General features: G+C 40.5%; 1 long non-coding RNA gene across 7 annotated transcripts in view; it reads right to left on the reverse strand.

Moving 5' to 3' along the window:
- Nucleotides 1-2,950: 2,950 nt before the first annotated feature.
- Nucleotides 2,951-15,156, reverse strand: part of LOC141422525 (uncharacterized) — a 148,240-nt gene continuing 136,034 nt past the window's right edge. For 3 of the 7 annotated variants that reach the window (XR_012447142.1, XR_012447139.1, XR_012447140.1), the window contains 5 exons: nucleotides 13,647-13,759; nucleotides 9,928-10,063; nucleotides 9,771-9,843; nucleotides 8,261-8,464; nucleotides 2,951-7,362 (listed from right to left, as the gene is read on the reverse strand). This is a non-coding gene — a long non-coding RNA (uncharacterized lncRNA). The remainder of the gene's footprint in view (nucleotides 7,363-8,260; nucleotides 8,465-9,770; nucleotides 9,844-9,927; nucleotides 10,064-13,646; nucleotides 13,760-15,156) is intronic. The other 4 variants (XR_012447143.1, XR_012447141.1, XR_012447144.1 and 1 more) reach the window with 4 other exon arrangements.

Below are 15,156 nucleotides of genomic sequence, written 5' to 3' on the forward strand. Positions count from 1 at the left end.
TGGGATGTACAATGTTCTCTGCAGGAGGTCACAGCAGTTCTGCCTTCTGGAGAAAACATGCTGCCCCCACCCTGGGGGGTCAGCACTGATTCTCAGTTCTGTCTTTGGGCAGTTTAAGCCACTAGAGGAATTTCTACAGGAATTAATATTTATAGAGACTCAGTGCTATGTACATTGATATTTGCTCTGGCTAATAGCACAGCTGAGGTCATTGACTATTTTCAGACGCCTATTGTCTTCTTGTACCATCTGAACAGTCTCCTGAGACGATTTTGGATGAGGCCTAGACTCAGAACCTTTGGAGGTGGCAGGGAGTCTTTTGCATCCATGTCTTGTTTGGTATGAAAGGAATTGTCTCCTTCCCATGCTCATGTAGCCTGTGACAAGATCCATGCCAACACAAGAGTTGACTGGTCAGCTCCAAATGTCCTAGTCTGGCCAAACAATATAGCAAGAGCTGATGGATTTGTCAGGCTTTACAACTGGGGAGGGAGCACAGAGGAGACAGTCAAGAAAAAGAAAGTAGTATATTATATCCTTTGGGGCTATTGTAATTAATACTCAATCTCAATTTATTCAGATAAAGAAAATGCTAGTCAGAGATGTTTTTAGTAATTTATGTGTCTCTTCAAGATGAGAAGCATATCTGTGTGCACAGGCTGACACTGTGGTAACCAGTAAAAGACTTCTAAAAATCTTTGTTCCCAGAGTTGGAATACTCTATGACCATAGGGACGTGTATTTGACAGGCAGGGTCTTAAAGTTGTAAAGTCTATAGAATCATTAATGCCCACATTGTAATAGTCACCAGATATAATGAAATATCAACATGTGATTTAAAAAAAAAGAAGAATCTGGTGGAGATTTGGGCAAAAAATAGATTGAAGAGGCTAGATGTGTTGCCTGTGGTTCTTGGTTTGATTAGATCTACAGCCAACAAATTCCCAAAACTTTATCCTCATGAAATATTAATGGGTGACACTGGTTTCTTTCTTAGCAGCTACAACCAGCTGTACATTCCTGAGCCAGATAACATTGTGTTATATTGCAGGATACTAGCAAGGGTGTCAAGGAGCCATTCACAAGCTCAAGAAACTCAACCCACCCATCTGTCCAGTTAGTAAAACCTGCTTGGTCAAGTTTCATCCACAGAAATCATTGCTTAAGCCTTCTTGGAAGAGGCCTTAACAAGGCTGCTGTCTTAGAAAACAGTGTCTAGTGTCCAGTGTTTTGGAGCCTTGCCTCCTATTAAAAGAAGACAAGGAATACAACCCCAAATTATCAATCTTTATTTTTCTCAGAATACAGGCTCTGATGACTCACTTCCGTCTTGAGTCCAGACCCATCTGGATTGTTTGCAACAAGTTCTTGGCAATGACCTGAAATCATGTGGAAGTTGGCCAACCAATACTAATCATAACCTCCTGACTGGAAATTCTCCTGCAAGCAACTTTAAGTTATATTCTGCAACTCTTGGTCAGGCTCAAGTAAAGCTCCATTGAGATGCAGGCACTTAGCCACTTTGTCTCCATTGGATTCTTTCCAGCTTTCTAATTTGTCACCCATATGTGCAGACATATACTTGCCCCATAAATTAAGATTTAGCCTTTGTCATTTTTGAACTGGGACCAGAATCTACAGATTTTTTAGGCAGAATCATTGGATTGGGTTATGATGGGTTGCGGTATAGTATGGTAACAAAACCTCATCAAATATCAGCAAGTTAAAACCATCAAAGTTTACTTTTTGTTCATCCTATGTCCATGTTCGTGGGGGCTCTACTTTACATCATCCTCCCTCATCTACAGTAGCTGAACCATTGGGCTTAGGGACAAACAGTCCTACTCAGGTAAGAGCATGTAGGAGATGCTGGAGTCTTGGGGTCAGGTTTCTTAGAAAATAAACTCTGAGGTAGATATTTAGGTACAGAAAATTTGTTGTTGATTGCTCTTGGGAACAACACCTGTAAGGGAAGGAGGGGGTAGGAACAAGTTGAGAGGAGTTGAACTGCAATGCAAATGTAACAGAGGCCAGTCCTACAAGGATATCTGGTGCTGGGACATTATTTCAGAGCGAAATTATTCTAGATTAAGACAAGGGAGCCACAACCCCTGTTATCTTCAGTGAGGGTAATTTCTAAAAGGGCTCATGTATAAGCAGTCAACAGTCAACACTTATGGCAACTAAGGGAATGGGGAACTTGGTCTGAAAACAAAAGATCTGGGTGACACACCAGAGCATCCACTATCATCTACAGCATGCACTGATCGAATCTACTACCTTGTGTGGTAAATTCAAACCATCTGGGAACAGCTCTTCTGAGATTCTGAATGGAATCTTTACTACTTACCTGATGGAGACAAGGCCACAAGCTTATATTCCTCTCTCTATTGACTTTGCTAGTCAAGGTGTCTAATCTGGTAAGACAACCCAAAACATCATCCCCAAGCTTCTGGTCACTGTGCTTTCCTCAGGCGTGGATGACACACTTGTCAATTTACTATTAACAGTAAGGAAAATACCAGGAAAAGCCCCAACAGGTCACCAGAGTGTTCCCTTTATTCTGTCCTGCTAACAATCAGAGACAGTCTTAACAATCAGAGGCAGTCACCCATGCTACCAAAGGGGCCCCTTTTCTTGCCTTATGGTGTTTTGTCATGAAGAGCTCAAGGTAGCTAAGCAGTCAAGGCTTAACGTTTAATAAGACACTTCTATGTCCTCTGGTGCAAGTGTTTCCCTCAGGCAACCAGAATTTCTAGACATACAAAGCCTATTGTTGCAGTGATCAGAAGCATGAAATGCCAAGTAGGACAGTGGAAATGATGGTATTCAGGACCTATCCTACCTCTATCCCCTGATTCCTGGACCCATGTATTCTACCTATTGGAAACACCAAGCTCCTATAATAAACAGGAGCTTGTTTTAGTCCATTTCTGTTGCTATAACAAAATACTTGAGGCTGGGGACTTTATAAAGAAAAGAGGTTTATTTGACTCATGATTCTGGTGGCTGGAAAACCCAAATAGTATGTGTTGGCATCTGGATGAATTATAGCATGACAGTGAAGTTGAAAAAGACCAGCTATACACATAAGGGGCACATGTGTAAGCAAAAGACAAAGCAGGGACCAGACTTACTCTTTCTTAAATTTATTTAAATGCACTTTTAATTTTTATTTATTTTTTTACATTTTTTATTTTTATTACATTTATTACAGTTACAAAAGTTCTTAAAATATATCATAGTTGAATTCCCCACCTCCCCATCATTTTCCTTTATCCCCGCTCCTCCACAGACTTGCTCTTTTGTAGTAGCCCACTCTCAGGGAACTAACTGACTCCCACCAGACCTGATGTACTTCTGAGAGACAGCATTAATCCATTCATGACAGTGGAGGTTCCATGACTGAATTACATTCACCTCTTGAGGGTTCTATCACTTCGATGCTGCCACACTCTGAACCAAGATTCCTGTTAGTGAACCTTTGGAGGACAAACCATATCCAAACCACAGCAGGTGTTAGGTAACTAACACCTAACACACGAAGAATGAAGCTCCATTTTCACAGAGCTTAGCTTAGTGTCTCTTGCACAGTAGCTGCTGTCTAGTGGGCACTGACATGCAGTGCACAGGTCTTTGTTCTCTGTGCCGCACCCATAGGCCCAGCTACATGCTTCGTCTAGTTCTCTGAGGACTGTTCCCACAGTCTCACAATATTTCTGTTTCCAGCCCTTGATCAACCAACCTAGTCATTTTCCACAGCCCTAAGTCATTATTACTACATCAGGCCACTTTTCTTCCCAGTAAATGTGTTAGTCATTTTTTGTTGCTGTGACAAAATACCTGAGAAAAGCAACTTAAAGGCGGAAAGATTTATTTTGGTTCATGATTTCAGTCCATTGTTGGCTGTCCCCATCGCTTCTAGGACTGAGGCAAAGCAAGGCAGAGTATCATGGGATGGGAGAATGTGGCGAGGCAAAGTAGCTCCCTCATGGCAGACAGGAAGGAAAGATAGAGGTGTGAGGAGTAAGGGGAGAGGCCAGGGGCAAGATAAACTCTTCAAACTGGTTATCAGTTACCAGCAGGCTTCTCTTAATAGCCCACTCATTCATGAACTCATCAATGGATTAATCCATTGCTGAAGTTACTGTACTGTGACTCAGTCAGCTCTCAATAGCACCACCAGCTGGGAGCCAAGCCTTTAGCACATAAGCCCTGATGAGGACCTTCCTATTCAAACCACAATAGCAATGACCATGTGCTCTGCTCAACAAGAGGATTTACCTTTACAATTGTTTTCCACCCTGAGTGGAACTGTGGCACCACAGCAGTCAAGTTTTGGTTAGCACTCCCCACCCCCAGCTCCCAACCAAGACAATACCTTCCTTGACACAATCTCAGCCTTCATTAATTTGTTCATAAGCCCCCTGCCCCAAATGGCCAAAAATTTTAGCTAAGGGGAGATAGTGATGCATGCCATGGGAGTCTGGGTCAATTAGTGCAGCTAACATTTACCCTCTGGCCCTGCTCATCCCAAGCCAGACATTCTGTGCATGCTGTTGGGCCTGCCATCTTATCGCTTAGAAAATTAGACATTACAGGGCTCATGATGGTCATTTGTCAGACATACCATCTCTTTCCTGGAAGTGGCATAGTAGGAACTGTTTTCAGATGGAGTATAGGTCTCCTTTGCATGGCACAGCCTTGCTCTAGAACTCAGAATTGGCTTACATTATGATTCTCTTGGGGGGACTTACCATAGCTTTATATGGTGTCCTTTTCCACACAGATGACTCTAATATCATTAGCATACACTCATCATTTGGCCCAAGCAGCATGGTTTCATACACTGCATTCTACACTGTTGTGACTCAAAACCGACAGGTTTCCATGTTATCTGGTGCTATAATTTGGATCTTGAATGTACTCCAAAGGCCTATGTATTGAAGACTTGGTCCTCAGCCCATGCTGCTATTGGGAGTTGGCAGAACCTTTAGGAGATGAAGCCTACTGGAAGGAAGTTCGGCCGTTGGTGACATGCTCTTGAAGGCAATATTGCTGGAACCCTGGCCTTTTCCTCTCTCTTTCTCTTTTTTTTTTTCTCAGTCGACATGAGCAGTTATTCTGCCACATACTCCCAGACTGATGTACTAGGCCACCAAGGGCCAAAGCAATGGGACCAGTCAGTCATAGACTGAAACCTCCAAAACTGTGAGCCAGAATAAACTTTTCCATTTTAAGTTGATTTATCTTAGGTATTTTGTGGTAGTAATGGAACACTGACTAATATGCTTAGTAAATGGGTAGAGCAATACCACTAAGTAGTGCCTCCAGTAACTGAAGAGGGATATCAGACATTTGGCTTCTTTCTAGGTGGTAGAAGGTACCAGATGCAATAATTTGTCTTTTATTTCCAGGGGATGCCCCTGCATATCCAAAAACCACTGGACCCCTAAATATGTCATTTATATGGCAGTTAATCTATCCTTCTTAGACTTTATATCAGGTGGTACCTGGTGTTGATAGGTCTCATTACTGGTGATGTTCACTTTGATCACTTAGTTAAGATTGTGTCTGCCAGGTTTCTATTCTGTAAAGTTTTTGATTTTTCCTCTAGTAAATATCAAGTATCTGAAGGCACAGGTGCTTTGCTACTCTACACATATCCTGTTTAGCCTCACAGTTTTCCCATTGATTTGGGCATCCTCTGATGATTCTTGCCCACAGTAATTATTACTGGGGTACTTGCCAAATGATGATTTTTCTATTTTCCTCTTTCCTTCTATGTTTGTTCATCAGAAATCTTCTACAAGGAAGAACTATCCCATTTCCTCCATTTCTTTATTTAATCAATTATTTTACTCATGCCACTATGAATGCATGCATAGCTCTGTAGGTTATAATCCATTGCTATAATTGTTCATATTATCCAGATTTGGCCACCAGGAGCTCTTTCAGGTCACCACCATTGTTTTTTGAGCACTTTCATAAAAAAAAAAAACACCATTTATTGCAATTAACTGGGACCATTGTCTTTTTCCACTGCAATGCCTTCTTCACCATCTTCCTTCTCATGCTAGATCGTATTGTAGGGCACTCTGGGAATTTGATTAAGAGGAAGTTGAGTAGGAGACATAACAATTTATATTTACTGGAATATGATTATGTGGTTTGAAATCACAATCACTTCCTTGTATAGCTAGTTGTCTGGCATAGAAATAGCTTCCAGAAATACTTCAGTCCCAAACTCCCAGAATTTCCAAATGAGCATGTCCTACAGCACCCCACCTTGGAACTGTGTAGACAGTGCTTGGTTTATTGCTATAAATTTGTTCAAGTTTTGACACCTGGATACATAACCTTTCAAATATTATGAAATACATTTTTGAGGATCAGAAGAGAAATTTGAACACAAGAAGTAAGGTATTTACCTACAAGTTCATAAAGCTCACTCAACATGCCATTTTAACTCAATTTGAAGGACATTTTGGGGTTATTTCAATAAAAAATATAAGAGTATAGATTCCCAATTTGAAATATGAAGGACACGCTTTTGTCATCTTTAAAAAACTGAGAATTTTCAGAAAAAAATGTTAATGAAGCAAAAAAGAAAAGTGAAGAAGTAATTAGAAATTATTGTGCCATCAGAACAGAATTTTAAACAAAAATTGTTTCACTAGATCAAAAACAGCATCTCAGTAAGAGGAAGAAATAACTTTCTAATACAATAGTAATAATCTTGCACTGTTTAATAATCCAGTTAATGAACAGGAGTGGATCATATGACACATGGGAAAAAGATTTAGATTTCCTACTGATTTAATATAAAAACCAACATCTATGAGAGTAACATACAACTTGTGATACATATCTACAGTGATGACTCACTAATAAATCAATGAGTAATTCCCAACTCAAAAAGTGCTTAATTAGTCACTGCAGAAGACAACTTGATATGCCCGAAAGTCTTGCAATTGTTCAGAAAAGAAAATTTGTGGGCAGTTTTCCCAAAAGTCACAATTATCTTAAACATTTGCATGAATTCTAATGAGTGTGAAGCTAAAAGAAAATTTGAAACCATCAACAGAAAAGAAAATAATTTTGAGCAAAATGTGGTAGAGATATGACTGACTTGTCTTCTCTCTGAAGCTTTACTACAAAATTGTCACCATTTGAAGAAGTGATCTAATGAAAACTATCAGGCCTCAGAGCCCCAGGACACTCATTCGTCATGGTGAGAAATACTGATATTAATAAGCACTTTTGCCTTGTACAATTTCTTGTTATCGCTCTGCACCACCAGTTTCCATTTGGAGAAAAAAAAAAGCTAGCAGCAAATAGAGCTTTGCACTTCTTGCAGATCTGTTGGATAAACACATATAAATACTCAGCAATCATTTCACACCTAAGAAGTGGGGACAGAGGTGTTAACTACACAGTGGGAGATGGGCCATTTGCTTTCACTGGGATTCCCTCTGCCCTGGGCCTGGCAGCAATGAGCACAATTATGATCCTACGGCTATGAATGGGTACATAAAGGACGATGGCCTTACAGACTATAATACTGAGATATAGTATATCTTCTTGACATATAACTACTGAAACTTTTGGAGTCCCCAAAGTGATAAGGGCTTTCAGTATGCTAGTGAAATGACTGCTGACTCCCATGTAGCTGCAGAATGTAGGCCAGTTGTCAAGAGAGCCAACCATGTGATTAGAGGGCTGGAATTTCCAGACCCAACTTCCCAATTTCTCGAGAGAGCTAAGGTTGTGTCAATCACTGGCAATGATTTAATCAATAATGCCTAAGATAGGAAGCCCCAATAAAACCCCAAAAGGACAGTGTTCTGAGCACTTCCAGGATGCTGAACATGTGGATGTGCGGGAAGAGTGGCTCACTCCATTAAGGATATGGAATGTCTGCACCCCTTCCCTCATATTTTGCTTTATGCTACTCTTCTATTTGACTGTTCCTGAGTTGCATCCTTTGTATTAAAGAGGTAAGTGTAAGTAAAGTGTCATTCTGAGTTCTGTGAGCCTTTCTAGCAAATTATTCTTTTTTCTTTCTCCTCATAGGCTCCTCAGAATGTGTCTCTCCTCCTTACCCCTGTGGCTAATAGACAAAAGCACGTAGGTAGTCACAGCCACTTACTTCATGTATTTCCACCACCTTTTGTTGCAGTTGCTGTGGAAACAATTATGTCTATTGCTAGATAAAGAAATGCTATATAACTTAGAGGTTTAAATAACTCTTTATTACCTCTTGTGATGCTTGTGGGCTAGGAATTGAGGAGTAGTTGAGCTGAATGGCCCTGGCTCAGGTCTCCACTGAGGCTGCAGTGGTCCCTAGCTCTGATCGGTGCTGGATCCACTTCTGAGAAGGCTGACTCAGGTGGCTGTGGGAAAGAGGCCTCGCTGCTCTCTAGGGCTGCCTGAGTGTCCTTATGACATGGCAGTGGGCTTCCTGAAGAGTACATGATCCAGAGGGGAGAGAAAGACAGAAGCACAATGTCATTTATAGCCTATCCTTGACAGTCAAATTCCATCATTTCCATTACATTCTGTTGATTAGAAGTGAATCATTCAGAATAATCCACACTCAAGAGGAAAGAAATTAGGCTGCTTTGAAGGAAGAAGTTTCAAATACTTTGTGGATTTATTTTAAAGCCAGTATAGGCCCCTTCGGTGCTGAGTGATTGTGATTGTCTAATACATTCCTAGGCCAAGTGGATAGATTTTTAATCAGCAGTGATTTTAAGCTCCTTTGCTAAAGTTATTCAAAAACACAGGAGCTAGCTTAGCCCAGGACACTACAGACACATTAGTTACTGTTCTGTATCTAACGTATGGGCATCCCCACCACAAACCACTGGTTAGCTTCACTTACTCTCCCAGTGTCAGGAGAGTCCATCTTCCCCTGGAGGCCAAGCCTGGCAAGTTGAGTGACAGTCCTGCTAAGAACTTTGGAGGTTTCATGCCATGACACTGCCCTGCCCTACAGATTCCCTTCATGAAGACAATGAATGGAAAGTGTGGAGCCTAATAAGGCCTATGGAGGGCTTGAGTGTTCTGCTCGGTACCAGTTATCCACATTCATAAGCATGTTTGGAAGATATGCCCCTCCCTCATGTAGGTGACACAAAACCTTTAAAATACTGTAAGATAGTATGGCTGAATTGTTATTGGGTAGAAATCCAGATGATAATGTTTGCATGTTTAAAGATAAGTTTTGTTTAGTAGTCAAATTCATGTGGCCCAGAGATTAGTTGGGGCACAGTTCAGAATGGTCCCAGAGATACAGATGTGTATAATACGATAGCATCATTTACCTTATAGCTCTCTTTCTCTATTTGCCTGAAGGGTGTACAACTGTTACTCTGAGTCAGGAGATAAGGGAGAGAGAAGCAGTAACAGAAGGTGCCCCCTAAGTGACATTAAGGGAATTGTGTTGGGGGGTGTCAAGAGAATGGCAAATGCATATTTAGCTAGCAAAATGCAGCTAGCTGCCAGGCCTTCCCTTATGGTGTCTTTAAAGTTAATTGTTCATAACAGCATGAACTGGACATTATTATTTTCAGTTTATAAGGGTGAAACTCTGGGGATCAGCTTAAAAGAAGCAAACAGATTGCAAGTAAATGTCAAGTAGAGAAGCAGAGACAGCCTCCAGTTTATAAATACCTGACCTAAGTATCATCCCTCCTGCAGGTAGTGTCCCCATTCTTGCTACTGTGAAAACCTTCAGTTTTTATAGAACTGAGAGGTGGTAGTACCTAGAAGACAAATACGCTTTAAAGGCGTGACCTAGAAAGATGGTCTTCCCTTGCTGAGTCACTGGTTCTTCACCTGTAAAAGAAAGGGGGCCGTAAGGTGGGTGGTGACTGGGTACAGGAGTCACCAGAAGCCTTTATAAACACATAAAAGACCCACCTCACCAAGCCTGCCCTTTGAACCAGAATCTCAAGGGGGGCCACCAATTCTGTTATACCAGCTCCCAAGTGTTGCAGGGGTTTTGGAACCAGGAACCTGATGAACTCGAAATTCATTCCAAGCTTCAGCTTTGAATCTGTTGTAGGACAGGGAACGAGGAAGAATCTGTGAAAAGTTGGGCCAGTTTGGAAGTGTGAGTCCTATAGTGGCCACTTGGCTCACCACTACCTGCTGGCATACTGCTGGTCTTGCCACTTTGTTTTTCTCTTGAGACCTCACTTGTACTGTTTGTAGAGACATAATTGAATGGAAAATCAACCCCTTATTAAAGTCAAATATCCTAGCCAGGAAACAGGGGTTCTCACTGGTCAAATCAGAGCCAATTTGGGCATCAAAATAATGATACTAATTTATGTTAAACTATTGAAAACAATATGAACTCATGATAAATGCTTTATAAACAAATAGATAACTAAAGGACAGGAAAATCTCTCCTTCAGAGTAGAAGACCAACTATAGGAACAGAAAAAGTGACAAAGCTAGAGAATCATAATTTGGTATCCATCATAGGAGTCATGAGTTCAGCCAAAGATCATTAATGAATGTTAGAACAAATGGGTGAAATTTTGATGAGGAACAGAATACTTATATAGTCTCACAGTGTATTCCTACAAAACATAACTAATTACTGACAAAATATTTGTTAACCAGATAGAGAAACCTGGTAGAAACCATCATATCCAAGTAGTGGAAGCTGACAGCACCATTTGGAGCAAGTGGGTACTGCACCAGGTAGTGGGAGGCACTGGGAGGGCGGCATTGCTTCAGTGCCATTCCTGTCAGACACGGGTAACCTGAATCTAAACAGGACACACCAGGAAAACCCAACCCAAAGGACTGTCCACAGCAGTCAGCCTGTGTGCTGTTCGAAAGCATCAAAATTGTGGAAAAGAAGTAAAGACTGGGGAACTGTTGTAGATTGGCAGAAGAAATGAAAGTAGTGTGACATCCAGGACCAGAAAGGAAATGAGCAAAGAAATGTTGTGTTTCTATAAAAAATACTGTTGAATAGTGTCTGTAGATTAGAGACTAGCATTGCATCAAGGTGAAGGTACTGATTTTGGTGAATGCACTGTAGACAAGTAGAAGACTACCCTTGTTCTTAGCAGAAGCACACTGAAGGAATTACACATAGGATTACAGCCCCACTCTGAATAGTTCAGAAAAAGAGTATAGGGGTGTATGTGGAAATAGAAAGAATAAAGTCAATGTATTTTAAAAGAAAATATAGAAGAAATCTTTTTATTTCGGTAACTTTTATTAAGTGTGAAATTTTTTTTTAAATTAGGAAAAATTTAAATCAAATACTGGTAGGTGAAGTTACTGGATCACCAATCATTCACATCATAGTATGAATTAATCGATCAGATTGTTTTCTTCTTAACCTATCTAGGGACAGCTGCTTCCCTGAGCAAATGGAAGTTTGCTGGATCAAGGGAGAAGAAAAATAGTTTTAAGAATGGGACACACTTTGGGGAATAGAAGAGCCAGACAAAATAGGGGTGATCTATGGGGAGCTTAGAAATAATAAAACCTCAAAGAACTGAAGGATGGGGACTCAAGAAGTAGAGGAGGAATTCAGAAAAAGACAAGAGGTGACAGTCCAAAAATATGCCTAGAGTTTGGAAGCCATCACTCTGACTTCCTCTTTTTTGTCATGATTTTCTTAACCTAGGTTGCAGATGAAAATCATGTGGGATGCTTAAATTTACTTCTGAACAATTCAGTCGGAACACAGGTGGGGGCTGGGCCTCAATTTGTTTTAAGGAGCAACTGGTGACTCCAATGTGTCCCCAGGATGGGGTGCCTCTGAGCCATACTATAGGGAGAACAGGGCACTGAACCATCTCAGTAGCCTCCCATCAACCATCCTATTTCTAGACTCTCCTTCTCTGATCCAGTCTTCACAGGATCACCAGGCTGACCTCTCCAAAGCATGGATCTAATCACAGCAGTCTCCCATGCAGAAACCTTTCCTAGGTTTCAAATGTCCTGACTCAGCATTAAACCCTAATGGTGTTCTGGCCTGCTACCTTCTCCCTGGTTCATAATCTCACCAGTCTCTTCTCTGAAATTAAACATTCATTATGTTATTTTAATTGTTTTTTCATGACACTATATTGTTCTCAGTTCCTGAGACCAGACACATGCTTTTTCCTTCCTCAGCACCAACATTCACCTTGCTCCCTTTACCTGGTCAATCCCTCCCTCTTGATTCTGATATTAGACCCTTGAAGTGCTACACTCTCTCTTGCTTTCACCCTTCCTTCCTTCCCTCCTACCTCCCTCCTTTTTCTTCTTTTTCTTTCATTCTTCCTCTCTTTTTTTTTTTTTGAGACAGGGTCTCCCTATGTAGCCCAGGCTGGACTGGAACTTTACATCCTCCTGCCTCTCCTCCCTAGTGCTGGTATTATAGATGTGAGACACCATGCCCAGCAATCTTATCATTTTTCAACAGTATCATTTTTTAATTCTTTTATGAAGTTCCCCTGGATCATTCCAGCTGGATTTAATGTCCTTCTCTGGCATTCTCATACACCTACATTAGCACACAATTACAACTTACTTTGTTTTATTATATCCGTTAATAAGACTGTTTTGTCCATTAAATCATACAATTGCCCAAGGGTGAGGACAGAGACCTAGAATGATGGAAAGAGCCAACTTTGGAAGCAATTGTGGGAGGCTTCAAATATGTGCTCAAAAATTCTTTGATACTCCTTTCTTCAAGAGGTGGAGCTTAATTCCTCTTCCCTTAAGTATGGACTACACTTAGTGACTCATTTCTAACAAACAGAGTAAGGCAGAAGTGACAGTCTGACTCTGGCACCAGGTCATGAAAAGATTTTGACTTCATACTCACTTGCTGTTTCTTGTCTGACTGGATCTAGGTGATTCCTGCTGTGACATCATGAGGCTGCCGGTGGAGAAGCCCTGTGGTCTCTGGGCAATGGCCACCAACCACAAGTGAACCATGTCACAGACGATCTCACAACCTCATTCAAGACTTCACCCCTGTAAGGTTGTGACCCTGTGAACCAGGTCCCAGGTAAATTTTCCTGGGAGGCCTTATAAACATTTTCTCCTAGGTTCTATTAAATGAGATTGATCTCAAATATGACATTTCAAAAAAGGCCTTAGTTGCCTAATTGATGTCCCCAATTATATTCTGATGTTTTAAGAAGAGTTTTTATTCATTTATTTATTCACATGTGCATGCAGATTTTTATTGAACATAAGCAAATAACTGTACTGAAAAGTAAGGTGTTGTAACAGAGTTTCTGATTTCAGAAGAGAATCAGATATCATTTTAAATTGTTATATTTCAGTACATAAAAGCAGAGTCTAATAAATTGTTATGGGTTATAGAAAGTTTAAGAGGGAAAAGAAAGTACTTGCTTGCTTTTAAATCTGAAAAACAGAACATTTAAACATCAACAGTATTCTAAAGTAACAACCACAATAAACTTTCCTTCATGAGTTCATGACTCTAATGCAATTAATACATGTTCTGCTGGATCTTGACCTAGCAGTCTCTTGAGTCTGTCTGCTTTTTAACTGAAAGGTGTCCTGGAAATCCTGACTTCAAGCCCACTGGAATGGTCAGAAATTTGTCTAAGTGATGCAGAAGTTGTCAAAGTGTCAAAAGCTTGAAATACCTGGTACAGTCCTTCTCTGTGCGGCCATGAGATGGTGGGTTTTTTTTTTTGTTGTTGTTGAAGACAGGCTGGTAGCTGGTTGCAGAATCTTCATGGAAGCATTCAAGCAATGACTATGTTAGGTGATAGAAAAAATGGCTGTGGTTAATTTGTTATTGATGTTTCTCCAGTGTAAAGGTCTGATGAGAGTGCATAATAAGAATAAAGTAACTGATTTGATTGCTTCCGTGACATGCATAGCAGAGATGATGCAGTCATTTCAAGACAAGTTTTTTTTTTTAATTTTTTTTTATTATCCATATGTGCATACAATACTTGGGTCATTTCTCCCCCCTCCCCCCACCCCCTCCCTTACCACCCACTCCACCCCCTCCCTCTTCCCCCCACCCCCTCAATACCAGCAGAAACTATTTTGCCATTATCTCTAATTTTGTTGAAGAGAGAGTATAAGCAATAATAGGAAAGAACAAGGATTTTTGCTAGTTAAGATAAGGATAGCTATACAGGGAGTTGACTCACATTAATTTCCTGTGCGTGTGTGTTACCTTCTAGGTTAATTCTTCTTGATCTAACCTTTTCTCTAGTTCCTGGTCCCCTTCTCCTATTGGCCTCCATTGCTTTTAAGGTATCTGCTTTAATTTCTCTGCGTTGAGGGCAACAAATGCTATCTAATTTATTAGGTGTCTTACCTATCCTCCTATCTACCTTGTGTGCTCTGCATTTTATCTCGTGATCAAAGTCCAATCACCTTGTTGTGTTTGCCCTTGATCTAATGTCTGCATATCAGGGAGAACATATGATTTTTGGTCTTTTGGGCCAGGCTAATCTCACTCAGAATGATGTTCTCCAATTCCATCCACATTTTCTTAATCCATTCGTCAGTAGTGGGGCATCTTGGCTGTTTCCATAACTTGGCTATTGTGAATAGTGCTGCAACAAACATGGGTGTGAAGAAGCCTCTGGAGTAACCTGTGTCACAGTCTTTTGGGTATATCCCAAAGAGTGGTATTGCTGGATCAAATGATAGATCAATGTTTAGCTTTTTAAGTAGCCTCCAAATTTTTTTCCAGAGTGGTTGTACTAGTTTACATTCCCACCAACAGTGTAAGAGGGTTCCTTTTTCCTGCATCCTCGCCAACACCTGTTGGTGGTGTTGCTAATGATAGCTATTCTAAAAGGGGTGAGGTGGAATCTTAGTGTGGTTTTAATTTGCATTTCCTTTATTGCTAGAGATGGTGAGCATTTTTTCATGTGTTTTTTGGCCATTTGAATTTCTTCTTTTGAGAAAATTCTGTTTAGTTCACTTGCCCATTTCTTTATTGGTTCATTAGTTTTGGGAGAATTTCGATTTTTAAGTTTCCTATATATTCTGGTTATCAGTCCTTTGTCTGATGTGTAGCTGGCAAATATTTTCTCCCACACTGTGGGTGTTCTCTTCAGTTTAGAGACCATTTCTTTTGATGAACAGAAGCTTTTTAGTTTTATGAGGTCCCATCTATCTATGCTATCT

Source organism: Castor canadensis, chromosome 4 (assembly GCF_047511655.1).
Source record: "Castor canadensis chromosome 4, mCasCan1.hap1v2, whole genome shotgun sequence".
In the NCBI taxonomy this organism is placed as follows: Eukaryota; Metazoa; Chordata; class Mammalia; order Rodentia; family Castoridae; genus Castor; species Castor canadensis.